Source organism: Electrophorus electricus, chromosome 15 (genome assembly GCF_041902795.1).
Source record: "Electrophorus electricus isolate QZ-2024a chromosome 15, ASM4190279v1, whole genome shotgun sequence".
Taxonomy (NCBI): domain Eukaryota; kingdom Metazoa; phylum Chordata; class Actinopteri; order Gymnotiformes; family Gymnotidae; genus Electrophorus; species Electrophorus electricus.
This window is the reverse complement of record NC_137511.1, coordinates 24,773,890-24,787,628: the sequence shown is the minus strand read 5'-3', so window position 1 is coordinate 24,787,628 and position 13,739 is coordinate 24,773,890. Positions and strand designations below refer to the sequence as shown.

Here is a 13,739-nt window from a genome sequence, read left to right as displayed (position 1 = left end):
GAATGCTAAATATTATGCACTTTTTCCACAGTGGGAAAGAATCAGGTTCAACTTCCCTAGAGTGGTTACAATGCTGCATCCCACCAGGACTCCCCCATCCATCCTCCAAAAGCCAGGCAGGGCTGCTCTTAATTGCCCCCTGCGACCTGCAACCACGGAAACCCCCAAGCGCCCCATTGCTGTTGCCCGGAGGCAGCACAAAAAGTTTGTGTCTAGTACACACGTCCCTTATTGCAGAACAGGGCTGACAGTAATTATGGAGGAGGATGAAGGAGTGACAGTGATTATGGAGGAAGAAGAGGATGAAAAAGTTCAGCAGACATGTGAAGGAACCTATAAAAGGAAGTGGTGGAAAAATCTATGGAATGTCCTGATAAGGACTAAGAAATCTGAGGAAAATGCAAGAGAGAAAGAGAGAAAAGCAAAGGAAAAACAGCTGCAAAGGAAAATTAAGCACCATATTAAACAGGAAAAGGAACGGAAGAAAAGACGAAAGCGCCGGGAGAGGGAGCGTAGACTGTGCAGAATGATGGAGATGTTGAGGCTGAAAGGCTTCCAGAAAGAGCAGAAGCAGCAAACCAAAGGAAAACGTAAATCAAAACGTAAGGGAAAAGGATTTCTGCAGCGATTGTGGCTCTCTGTGAAAAGAAGATGAGGGCGCATTGGATTGGAACAAAATACAAAAAGTACCACTTTTGTAATAGACCGTAAACCCAAAACTAATAAAATCAATAATGAATCTGAGAAGGCTTGATGTTACAAAGAACACATGTTAACAGTGAAAGCAAGTCCATTCACAGCCACTTATGAAGAACATCTGTTTTCCCCAACACACAATCAGCTTCTTCAACCATGAAGTGATGGGAATCAGGAATCAGTTCCAAATTGTCCGATCCATCGGAATGATATGCCTCCAAGATGATCACTTCTTTTTAGCAATGCGAGGATGTTTTTCTGACAGTTGAGCATTGCAAAAATCTTGAGCGTCATGATGTCAAACCATGTCTGCGCTGCAGCAAACTTGCAACAAGGGGTCAGAGAGGGGAGACCACCCCAATGCTGCTGCCAGGACTTAGGTTAAAATGGACAGGGGTCCCATCTGGGAGCAGCAGCCATAGAAACCGGTGTGGCACACGAGAGGTTGGACTTTCCTCTGGTTCCATGCATGATACTTACATCAGTTTATTCTCAACAGACACAGAGCAAGAGACACTGAGACAGTGTGATGAAGAGGAGGATGACTATGCTCAGATCATTATTATGATCATGTGGCATGGATTATAACATGAAGCTTCAATAAAGTCATTAAACTAAACCTGATGATGATGATGAAGATGATAGTAATAATATTAATTATAATCATAGAACAAAAAAAAGTACACAGTCAAGTTATAAAACAGTAAAAACATAAGGATAAAGCACTGGATATTAAAATTATAAAACCTGCTAATACTGAGTGTACAATAGAAAACAGGAAAACAGAAAAAAAGTAGTTAGAGGGATAAAACTTTATGATATTAAAAAAAAAGTTCATGAACCATGTAATTTTCAGACTCCCCAACTGAGATGGATTATGCAGATCTGTGCCCTTCAGAGCTATTAGACTGAAACAGGTCAAATGCATTTATGACAGGCCCCACCCCACCCCACCCCACACGCCCCACGCGCTCCACACGCCCCACATGATCAACACAATGCTGAGCTGGGATTTGACCTCACCATTAACATTTGTATTCTAGTGTTCATCCTCTTCACTGGATGTTAATAATAACCACTGGCTATATGCACAGTAAATGGGCAAAGTGTGACTTGTGTGTCACCTAGAGGATTTCTAATTCTTAATATTTTCTAAAACATTCCACCATTAATTATTAATCTTAAATAATGATATTCTTCCATTCCACTGAAATTTATATATAAATATTTTATAGTTAATTTTGATCACCTGGCAAAAAAGTGTATATACTCAGCAAAAACCATCACAAAGGCAAAGTTCCTTCAAAAATGATTCAGTCATCAAAATAGCTTTAAACAAAAATAAAACAGTAAAATAAAGACAAATACAACTTTTTGTAATTAATTAATAATCTGTCTATGCACATCCAGGTCTAAGCTCATTTGTGAACGATTTGCACTTGTTCACTTTAACATTAGCTATCTGAAATTATACAAGCTTATTTTTCCATCATTTAGGTTGCATTTGAGGTCGTCTAATACAAAACAAAAATGTAAAAAAACAAAAAAAACAAAAAAAAACGCCTTTGATTCTTGGGGTGTATAATGTATCTTTTGATGCTGGAGATTAATTTTCAGTCATGCTCTACATTTCCTGATTCACTTGGGTAAATAAATAAATTAAACACTTTTCCACTATTTTCCACTAGGTGTCCTAGACATCTCCACAGTGTCCAAAAACCTCTCCAAATGCACACAAAGTCATCAGTCACTATACACTGAGTTTGCATGTTTATTTTGGCTAAAACATCACAGTAAGTTACTTTAGTAAGTTCCACAACAATTATAGCTTCACAGCATCATTGTTATTATGGGAAAAATACTGTAATACTGTAAATGCTGTAATACTGTAAAGAAATAATAATCTTTCTCATTTATACTTACATTTTGTAGAAGGATTACGATTTTTTCCAGCAGTGAATGGAAACACCCAGTGATTTGCGATGCAAACATTGTAGCTAGTCCATGCTAGAAGCACCCAGACAACTCCACATAAACTTGGCGATCAAATCATTCTTACGGCTGCATGCGTTTTGCCAAACAGTGTCAAACGCATGCGCAACACTTTGTCTGCTTACAATGCGGAAGCTGGTTCACAGTAGTCTAAGTGTCCACTATTTGTTGAAACAGCTGCCAATCACGACGTTTGCCACTGAAAACGCTTGTGAAGTAATATAAAAGTTCCCCTCCCCTTCACACTTCCGTGAGAATTGCTTTCACTCAAAGACAATGGCACTGCAATGGCCAATAGAAATCAATATATTGATGAAAGCCAGTGTGTGTCATGGTGTGATGTCACATGGAGTGATGTCAGTGTTGTGGCCATGTGCTTCAAACAGTGTCACTAAAGGTCTCAGGCTTTTGTTGTTCTACCTCACTAAGAATTTTTTGTTCTAGCTGCAAGCTAACAATGCTTTAACCTACCTATGCTTTAGTTATCTTGAAATAATTGAGGTTCATCGCTAGAGGGTGCTGTTCATTTTTATGACCACAGCTTTCTTTCAATTATATATTTTATTATGGAAGAAGTTGTAACATTTACTGGGAGGTGCATGGCAGAGTGAGACATACCTGCTGTGGGCTTGTTTGCTGACCCCTCAGTGAAATTAAATGTGGTTGCTGAAGTTCTTATAGTGTGGAAAATAAAAGGAAACGTCAGTGCCCGAGATATATTTGCAGTATATTTGACAAACTAAATTACATATATTTGAATTGGGATTTTTCATCCCATTTGCAATAAGTTTGATACACCACTGAAACATAATTGAAGTGAGATTTTCATTCCATTTGCAATATATTTGACACACCACTGAAATATACTCGAAGTGGGATTTTCATCCCATTTGCAATATATTTGACACACTAAATGAAATACTTGCATTGGCAATTCATGCCATTTGCAGTATATTTGACATACTAGATGACATATTTGAATTTGGGTTTTCATCCCATTTGCAGTATATTTGACACAATCAATGACATATACCTGAATTGGGATTTTCATCCCATTTGTAGTATATTTGATACACTAAATGACATATTTGAATTGGTATTTTGACACACCACTGAAACTTACTTGAAGTGGGATTTTCATCCCATTTGCTGTATATTTGACACACTAAATGACATATATTTGAATTGGGATTTTCATCCCATTTTCAGTATATTTGACCAGACTAAATGACATACTTGCATTGGGATGACATACTTGCATTGGTATATTTTCCATCCCACTTGCAATATATTTGACAACGTTAAAATATACTTGAAGTGGGAGTGTCAGATCTCAGTTTTGGAACAAGATATCAAGGCAAAAGGAGGGCCCCTGTATACATCTGGGTCTCTCCTAATCAAACTGTGAGTTTGAAGAAGATTGGAAAAAGTCAACATTTTCAGGATCAGGACCATGTAGGGTCATGAAATTTCATGGGTGGGATGTAGGAGGTCTCTTGGATGACATATTGGGGCAGTGGCCCCCTAGGTGATCACAAACAACAAAAATCAACTGGTATCCAAAACAAGTATATGACATATGAATGGAAATATACTTGAAGTGGGGTGTTTACAAACAGTGTTTAGGATGGGGCACAGACTTTACCGCATCAAATGCTGACACAGCTGGGTGCCCCAAATAACATATCAGACAGCCGTGTTGCTACACCCTTCCCCAGCCAAGAAAAAAAATCAACAAATTTATTCTTGAAAAATGTTTTCTTCCTGCTCCTGTGTGTCTGTGTCCTTTCAAATCTGCACACAATGCAGAGAGAAATCTTCTGGGTTGTTGTAATAGAAAACAACACACTAGGGTGTCCTCCTTTCACACACTGTCTCATGGGTTGGCCCTGGCAAACATAATGAATTTTTATGTCAATCTGACCTTTCTAAAGGGTGTCCAAAACAAGTATATGAGATATGAATGGAAATATACTTGGAGTGGAATGTTTACAAACAGTGTATTAGGGAGGGGCCCAGACTTTGTCGTGTCAACCGGTGGCTCATCTGGATGGCGAACAATATATCAGAAGCTCGAGTTGCCACAGCTTATGGAAAACTACTCCCTGTTTCATAAGCGCTAGGGATCTGGCACTTTAATATGTTGTCTCTGAAGCCTCCCTTACCCCGCCAGTGAAATCATGTGACCCTACAAGTTAGGGAAAGTTACTTTCTGTTCCTTAACTTCTAGGTGTCAGGCACTTCCATTTTTGTCCTTGGGGGTGCCACTTTGCGAATGGATGCACTTTGGGGCCAATCTGGCCTTCCCTGACCTTTTCTGACCAGTGTCCATTTGGTGCCCATTCATATATACTCAGAGTGGGATCCATTAGACAGACAGACAGACATGGACAGCACAGCTGTAGTGGACCAATGAACGGACCATCCCACTCCAAGTATATATGACACCATCCTACATGCTTGATTTTGTGTTTTAGCTTTCTCTGTACTCAAACTGCTTTCAGGGTGTTCAATCTGTATGTGGAACTAGGGTCTAGGGTGGGGTGAGAGGCAAGAAAGCACAAGAGCGCTAGTGAGTCCCAAAACCTGTATATTGACCGTGGTAAGCATGTCAGTAAAGGACAATCACTTAACCTAGCACGTAGTGGGATCCAAAATGAGCTAGCAAACCTATTGCGCATATATGTGTCCAATGGCAGTATGTAAGAATGGGGCCCAATCCATAAAAGTGTATTTCAGTACTAACTAGTGAAATAGCATATTGTCAGACATTTTCTCTAACTTGTCTTTCACTCCTGATTTGCACATAGATGTTTAAAAAATTGAGACATATTTAAACATTGTTTCCTTGAATATTCTCTAATGTTTTGTCTTTAAGTAATGAACAGTTTTTGAGGTCCTTCATCAGCTGTGCAAGTAAAGTACTTCTGAATTAGTGGTAGGAGAAGCCAGTTTATATATGAAAAATTAGTTGTGTGCTTTATATTGTTTGTAAGAACTGTTTCTTTTTATTTAGAAATATGCAGACTAAGTGCTCAGGTGAAATTAGTGTGATAAAAATGTTCCCACCTATTAGTTCAAGTTCAAACTTCAAAAGGCTTTTTTTGTCATTTCAGCTTTATACAAGTACACTGCAAAAATGAAACGATGTTCCTCTCGGACCATGGTGCAACATAAAACAAGTGCAACAGACAGCACTCTACATGAGTGCAAACAATGCAATCCAGTACAATAATGTCATACAATAAATAATTACAGGACAGGACCAATATACAAAGAACAGACAGTGCATTTATTTTTACCAGTACGTAGTATTGGGAATATGTGAAGTGGGTTGTGCATAGGAGTCAGTGACACGCGATACTGAACATAGCAGTCACTGGTAGCAACCAGAACAGTTCAGAGTACAGTGCTGATTTAGTACAGTACTCTAGCAGTAAGTAGGAATGATGTGCAAGAGTGCAAAAGGAGTGCATATATGTGTGTGAAGTTTGACTTCAGCAACTACTCCGATACAAAAACAATGTGTGTGTGTGTGTGTGTATCTGTGTACGGATATGTATGTATGTGTATGTGTGTGTGTGTGTGTGTGTGTGTGCGCGCGTATGTACATGACTGTGTATAAGAGAGAGAGATAGTATATACTAATGGTTATATAATTATATATATATATATATATATATATATATATATATATATATATATATATATATATATATATATATATATATATAATTATATGTATATATAAATATATATAATTATTATTATGATAAATGATATGATGTGACATTATATGAAAATAAAATAAAACACAATGAGGGATCCTCAAAATAGTTTTATTGACTTTTTTTTAAATTTGAGAAGTAGTGATTAAAGATCAAGTGATTAAAGTAAATAAAAGTTATCAGTCTTAAACGAATATGTACCACATAGTATTTAATGTCCGCTCTGCTCCACTGCCGGTCATGTACTGATACTCAAACATGTGTATGGGTCTCAGTTGTGTCGCTGTCTGCCTCTCTCTCTTACTCACCCACTCACTCACCCATCCCACTCCCCTCCCATTGGCTGATTCTCTAAAAAGTCACACCTCCTCCCGAGTCCCTCCCCCTAATTTACATGAAAACCAATTCTGACAAAAATTGATATATGCCCCAAAATTTCAAATTTTGCCACCTTTTTCTTTCTGCCCAACCAACCAGACCTGTGTATAAGAGGTTTCTCTAATTGAGAAATATTGTCATGATTAAAGAAAATTAAAGTTTTCAGTCTCAGTTTTTCTCCACTTTCGCGGTTTGTTCAGTATCCTCTCTGACAGACACTCTGCAGTCAGGGGTCATTGACACACACACTCTCTCTCTCACACCTCCTCACATCTTATCTGCCATATGTACTAAAACAGGGCAATAAGTAAACTTTTCACAAAACATAAAGTTTCCTTTTATTTATTTTTTCTCTGATCTCTAAGCCAGTGTACTTATTCTATAAGTTTTATCACACAAGGTTCTTGTCCGTTATCACATGTTGGGCCCTTAACACTTTACAGTGCATTCCACATCTGAGAGTGGTGTTGTGGAGGGGTGAATTGTAATTTACAGCTTTTATTCGAAAACCATCTCTTTTCCCCACCTACATTTCTTTCTTAAAGTCATGTTTTACGGTACTTCACTCCTTTAGGTCACAGTCGTAATTGTAAGCGATACATCTGAAAACTTTTGCCAAGACCTCTGAACGAACATGGACATGGCTCAGCAGTTATCAACAGGTACGTTCTTTTTATCCATTCATGTTATAACTTATATTAGTATAAGTTACTAAAAAGGCTAACGTGTATTTAGCTATTTATTTAGCTAATGGTTGAAATACTTTATCGTTCGTTGTTTGATTTAACTCGTTGGGGCCTAAATTCAGGTCTAGATAAAACCTACAAGACCTGTACTGTCAGGATCTGAAAATTATTAATCGGACTAGAAAATGAGTACATTGGTCAGTCGTCTTTTATCACCGCCACATATTAGCTAAACTAGGGGGAAAATAGCAATGTTCTTTCATGAAGGTATTTTATGAATTAGCCGATTGGATATCTCTACCGGTTGTGTAAATGAATTGTATTTTATCAATCAATCAATACGTATTATGTACAAGCTATTGTAACTATTCTTTTCGTGAACTATCTAGGAAATTATATTGTCTTTATTCTGATGACTACTGATCATTATGTAATTTGCCCAATGTGTTTTAGAGTCTGTGAAACATTTTGATCGACTGAAACTCTTTTGATCGACGGCTATTCTTATTCTCATGGCTAGCTATATAGAAAAACTTTAACTTAGAAGTAGGTGATTCTATTTACTTAAATTAAACATTAAATGAAGTAACATCAATGCGTTTTAGTGTAAAGGATACCATCAGTGCATTCATTTGTCACACAGAGGCAGAAGGGGTGAATCCCTCTATCGTCATCCACTATTCATCGAGCCCCCTGGCTGAGCTCACAATCTTTTCAGGGGACCTCATACAACCGGCAACATCTATAGAAACTTATGTACAGGTCAATGTGGCTTATTACATACGTCTAAATAACTCTAGGCCTATTCAAGCTGTTCAACCACTAACCTGTAGGCCACCATCACCGTGTAAGTATAATTTTAAAAGCATGATTATTAATCACATTTATACCAGAATAATTTAATCAATTTTTTTTCCAAGATGGCTTGGATGATGGGGATCAGGGGTTGACTCTCTTCGACTGGGAGGAGGAATTAAGAGTGCCTCCCCCATCATGTGACTGATCTGATAAAGAATTCTAACTGCTTACTGAAAATAATCAATTTTTTTCCCAATCAATTCCTAAAGTTGTTATTAACATTGTTTAGTCAACAGAAGCAACAGCGGCAGCAGCATCACCTCCTGACCATCTTTCACAACTGGAGCATATACTGCCTGACCTGTTATGAAAAATAAATTCTGGATCGAGCGTTTGCTAAACTGATCTCTACACCTGTATATGGTCCTGGGTGGGGAACACACACCAACATGTCCTTGTTATTGTAGTGGATAATATCTCTGCCTGTCATGCGTAAGACTGGGGTTTGATTCCCAGATGGGGAGACTCTGTACACTAGGTGCTCAGTTGGACAGCATTTTGTCAGAGGCACACTGAGCCAGAAAATAGATCAAAACCATGGAGGAAAGTGCAATGCATTATCTCAGGCATTGACCTAAGCTGAATGTTGTCAAGACTCTGCAGCTCAGTACAATAAATTACAATACAATAAGAAAACGTCCGGCAAATTGAGTCAAAGCCAAATTTGATAGAAAAGGTACATATGGCTTAACTCGTAGAGTGGATCAATCAAATGATCAATCCTCCAGGTGGGGAGACTCCCAACACTAAGCCCTTTGCTGACAAACTGCTGCCTTGGCTACCTTTTCAGGAAAGATAACCTTACGCTACTTTTTTCTACATAGATGAATCAAGAGTTGACCAAGTTGTAAATCGATCATTTGATAAAGCACCTATGAGAGAAATTGTTACACAGTGGCGACGTGATGTCTTAGAAGTCGTGACAAAACATACATGCCAACAGTGTTTCTGCCAACACAGTCGAGACTTGCAAAGTCACCTACATGGAAACACAGGACAGCTGAAGTTGGCTCATCAGGTTGGCATGAACACTTTGTTCATTAAAAAAATGAAAACTAGCTATTTAAAAACAATTTTGTCACAGGCACACTGATCCAGAATACACACTGATCCACAACACATCAAAATCAGTGGGATGAGTGCATCTCTGGCATTATCTTTGGCATTATCTTTGGCATTGACCTAAGCTGAATGTTGACAAGACACTGCAGCTCAATAGATAAATTACAATACAATAAAAAAATATATTGCAAATTAAGTCAAAGCCAAATTCGATAAGAATGGTGTATATGACATAGCTTGTAGTGTAGATCAATCAAATGTTTAGCACACTGAGGTAAGCAAAATGCTCTAAATTATTTTCCATTTTTCCAAGTATTTGAAAAGAAGAACGAATCATAAGCCATCACACCGATGCTTGTAAAAGAGGAAAATGAAGAGTGAGTAAACATGCAACATCGTGCTTCAGGTCTCATGGAAGAATGAATTCCCACTTGCTGTCCAGACAGCAGAGTCCCTTGCAGTCTTCAAACACAGACTGAAGACCAATCTATTTGTGGAATATTTAAATGACAACTGACCCTGCTCCCATATTTACTGACAAAATTGATACTTATTGCAGGGTATTGTGTATTACACTGCTGTTGTTTATCAAACTCTAATACATATTGTTTATTACACATTGTTTAAAAGAGACCTTATGTATTTTGTACTTCTAGATATCAGAATTAACTATACCCGATACCGTGACGCAGGAGTCTCATCGCTCCCATGAGGAGCAGATGTACTGGAGTGGGAGTGATCACCTATGGAGAGCAGATCTATGTTGTATGGACAATACGCACACACTTACACCTAGTATATAACACACAATAACACGGACCTCAATCAGATTCACATACATACGGTTACAACCCCAGGTCAGTTGTTTTGTTTGCATGTCCTCTGTTTCAGGTTATCTGTCTAGTCGGCCACTGTCTCCATCCATGCACCATGCCAGTGACTGTGAGCCGCACCAGTGTCCTCTAAGAAGTAAATATCTGCTTTTTGTCTGCTCTTGTCGAGACTGCAGAATTTACCAGAGGATTGGTAGTTCCCAGATGTAAGGTGACTGTAATTAATGTAACTTCTACTCCAAAGTAACACATTCAGAAGAATCTCTCTTTACTGCATTTGTAGGTGGGTAGAAGAGTAGAAGTGACCCTATGACCAACATGCGGACAGACATCCCCACGGTGCTCAACCCACGAAGCAGCTATTGCATTGAGGTGGCAACACACTCTCTCACCAACACACACACACACACACACTCTCACTCACTGAGGCGATGATGATGATGAGGATGATGATGGGGCAGTATTTTGTCACATAAAACTGTCTCACAAAATGGACTGTATATAGGTGTATACAGGCACCATAAAGGAAGACAACAGACAACAGATAGTGGTTACACTGTCACACTTTTGTGGAAATTTACTTTGCCTCGCTTTACTTTGCTTTGTGTTTCTATAGTCACAGCATAACAGTCCATAGATAGGCGAGAGAGCCAAGGACATCAGCGGCTCACATGCTGTTCTACCCATAGAGATAGAAGAAGACTGTTCTAACCGTAGAGATAGAAGACGGCACCTGCGCTCAGGCTCACCAAAACATAAAGTTCAGATACCTTGTAGGAGCTGTTTTTTCTCTTTTCTTTCTTTTCTTCTCTGTGTATAAGGGGAGGGGGACTTGTACTGCGAGTCAGTTCTTTTTCTCTGTTATACAGGGGACAGAACTCAATAAACCTTTTACTACTCAATGCATAAGGCTGTCTGTGTTTGATGTGCTCTCATTTTTCCAGCACAATTTGGCATTGTCGGCAGGATGAGCAGCTCCACCGCCGAGGAGGGAAAATCAACACTTCACTGAGGACACTCCTTGGCAAGGCTGAGCTGGGAAGGAACACCCAGTCGGGGAAAAGTACCGCCAGAGTGAAGGTGTTTTCCCTCATCTTGCGGTGCCTGCCTCATCTTCAAAAAGAACCATGAGTGGGAGAGTGCAGTGATTGTGTAAGTACACAGACGTTTATATTCCCTCTGTGTGGCTGTTCGGGAGTTCTCCTCTAGCATATGAATATTTCAGATGTACTTGAAATAGCTTATTAAATTAAAGTGAAACAATAGCCTGCTGATAGTGTGGCCTCCCTGGTATCTCGACTCCGCTCCACCATTCTATGAGTACATGACAAAGCCCTTTTGTAAGTCGCTCTGGATAAGAGCATCTGGGAAATGCCATAAATGTAAATGTATATGTAACAAGTACATCTCAGGACTTGACATTCAAGTCCCGAGACAAGTCACAAGTGAATACGTACAATCCAAAGTCAAGATGGACAGTTACCAAGTACTACCCTTCAAGGCATTGTCAAGTCACCACATTTACTGTCATTACAATATTTGACACCAGCAAAGCATTTGATGTAGTTTATGAAATTGACTAAATCTTTCCATGCTCTTCAGTCTTGGCGTTAATGGTATGCATTTTTTTTCATGTCTACTTAGAGATAACGTCACCACTGGGCATCAAATTCTCTCCCAGGTGCTTTATCAAACTATTGATCCACAATGTGCTAGTGTCTTGATTCATCTATGTAGAAAAATTAAGAGCAACTGTGGGTGTAGGATTCAATGTTTTCATTCCTAAAAAGGGTGCCAAGTCACCAGCTGTTGGGAAATCAAGCCAAGGATTTCTGCCTGAGAGGCAGAGATACTATCTACTATACTAACAAGGACAGATGCATGTGTGTTAGAAGAAATTGACTGAGATGTACTCATCCCACAGGTTTTGAAGTATTTTGGATCAATGTGCCTACAACAGAAAGGTTTTTAAACACATTCTGATGATGTTGACCCAGTCTTCATTGTCCTCTTTCAAGAATGTCAGTGTGCTGGCTTGTGATTTGTATTTCTTTTTGAATTCTTGTAAAAATGCAAAATATTCAAAGCATTTTGGTGCTCTCTGTGTGATAAACACGAGAATGGTCTGAACTTTGAGTTATATCATATGTAGCATTTTTAGCGAATTTGGCTTTGACTCTGTTTGCAATATGTCTGATTATTCTATTGCAAATTAATGTACTGAGCTACACTGTCTAGTCAACACTGAACTTAGGTCAGCGATGTCCTGCACTACTCTATTTCCAATGTGCAAGTTTCAACTTTGTTGACTTACATTTTTGCTGACATGTACTAACAGCATTCCAGTGAATGGTTTACATTTTTAAAAACAAAAGGAGTGTTCATGCAAAAATGCTTAGCCACCTTGAGCCATCCCACGTCTTCACGTGGGAAACCTTGGAGGCCATGTTAGTGTTTTAAGTAGTGCATCAGTCTAATACTTTGACAAGCTTTTGGGCACCTGTTCACCTGGAATTGACATTAGTCTGCTAAAATAGTGAGTAGACCATTCGGGAGATTACTATCTTTGAATTTGCATCTCAGGCCATTTGTAGTCCTGAATCAATGACATATGGGGACTCATAATTGAGCTTGAAGAAGTCCTAAGACTTAACCCCAAAGTGCCCAAAGCATGTAGAAGCTGCGATGGCCGAGAGGTTAAGGCGTTGGACTTGAAATCCAATGGGGGTTCCCCGCGCAGGTTCGACTCCTCCTTGCAGCATGATGGAATCAGATGTTTCTCTCCTGATGGCTTTGCTGGAAGAATAAATTCACAGTGTCATGTAGTTCTCCTTTTGCATATGCTTGCCATTCCGTTTGCAACTTTGTGCCAGTGAAACTGTAGGAGTCCTAGGAATTGAAGCAGAAATAGCTGCTTTGTCGATAAGTTGTGATGACCCAGGGATTAATGTGTTGGTGTCAAGCTCCAATGTGGTCTCTTGCAGAATAGAGAATTTAGTTGCTTATTTGAAGTGATTTCTGCAGAGACATCATGCCACCAGTGTGGAGAGCTTGCACTCCCAGACCCTTTCCTGAATGATCTACCTGCCACATAGCAGTGTCTTGTTTCATGTAGTGGAGAAAGCACATCCTTCTTACCTCCGTGATGTCAAGGGCAAGTAAAAACTCCTCAACTATTCGACATTCATCTTAGCTCAGTGAAAATTCTGGAAGACTATTTCTCACATGCAAATTGCAGTGGTGTTTGCCTATGCTTTTCTTGTACCAGCATTCCAGGGACAGCACCATCTTTTCTCTTTAACTATAACACTTTATTTATTACACTGTTTACTCCAGTGCCCACCCACCAAAAGTCACTAACAAGATGATGTACTTGCAAGTAACAGCAGTAGTAGCAGCAGCATGACTCGTCTTCATTCTTCCAAAGTTCACACATTACCCTGCTGCTGCGCTCCCTTCGTTTGCTTCCAGTAGCTGCACACATCAGAATTAAAATCTTGATGCTC

General features: G+C 39.1%; 1 non-coding gene across 1 annotated transcript; it reads left to right on the top strand.

The window, feature by feature from the left end:
• Positions 1-12,912: 12,912 nt before the first annotated feature.
• On the top strand, positions 12,913-12,994 carry trnas-uga (transfer RNA serine (anticodon UGA)). Its single transcript has one exon. It is a non-coding gene; the product is annotated as a tRNA-Ser (tRNA).
• The last annotated feature ends 745 nt before the right edge of the window (positions 12,995-13,739 follow it).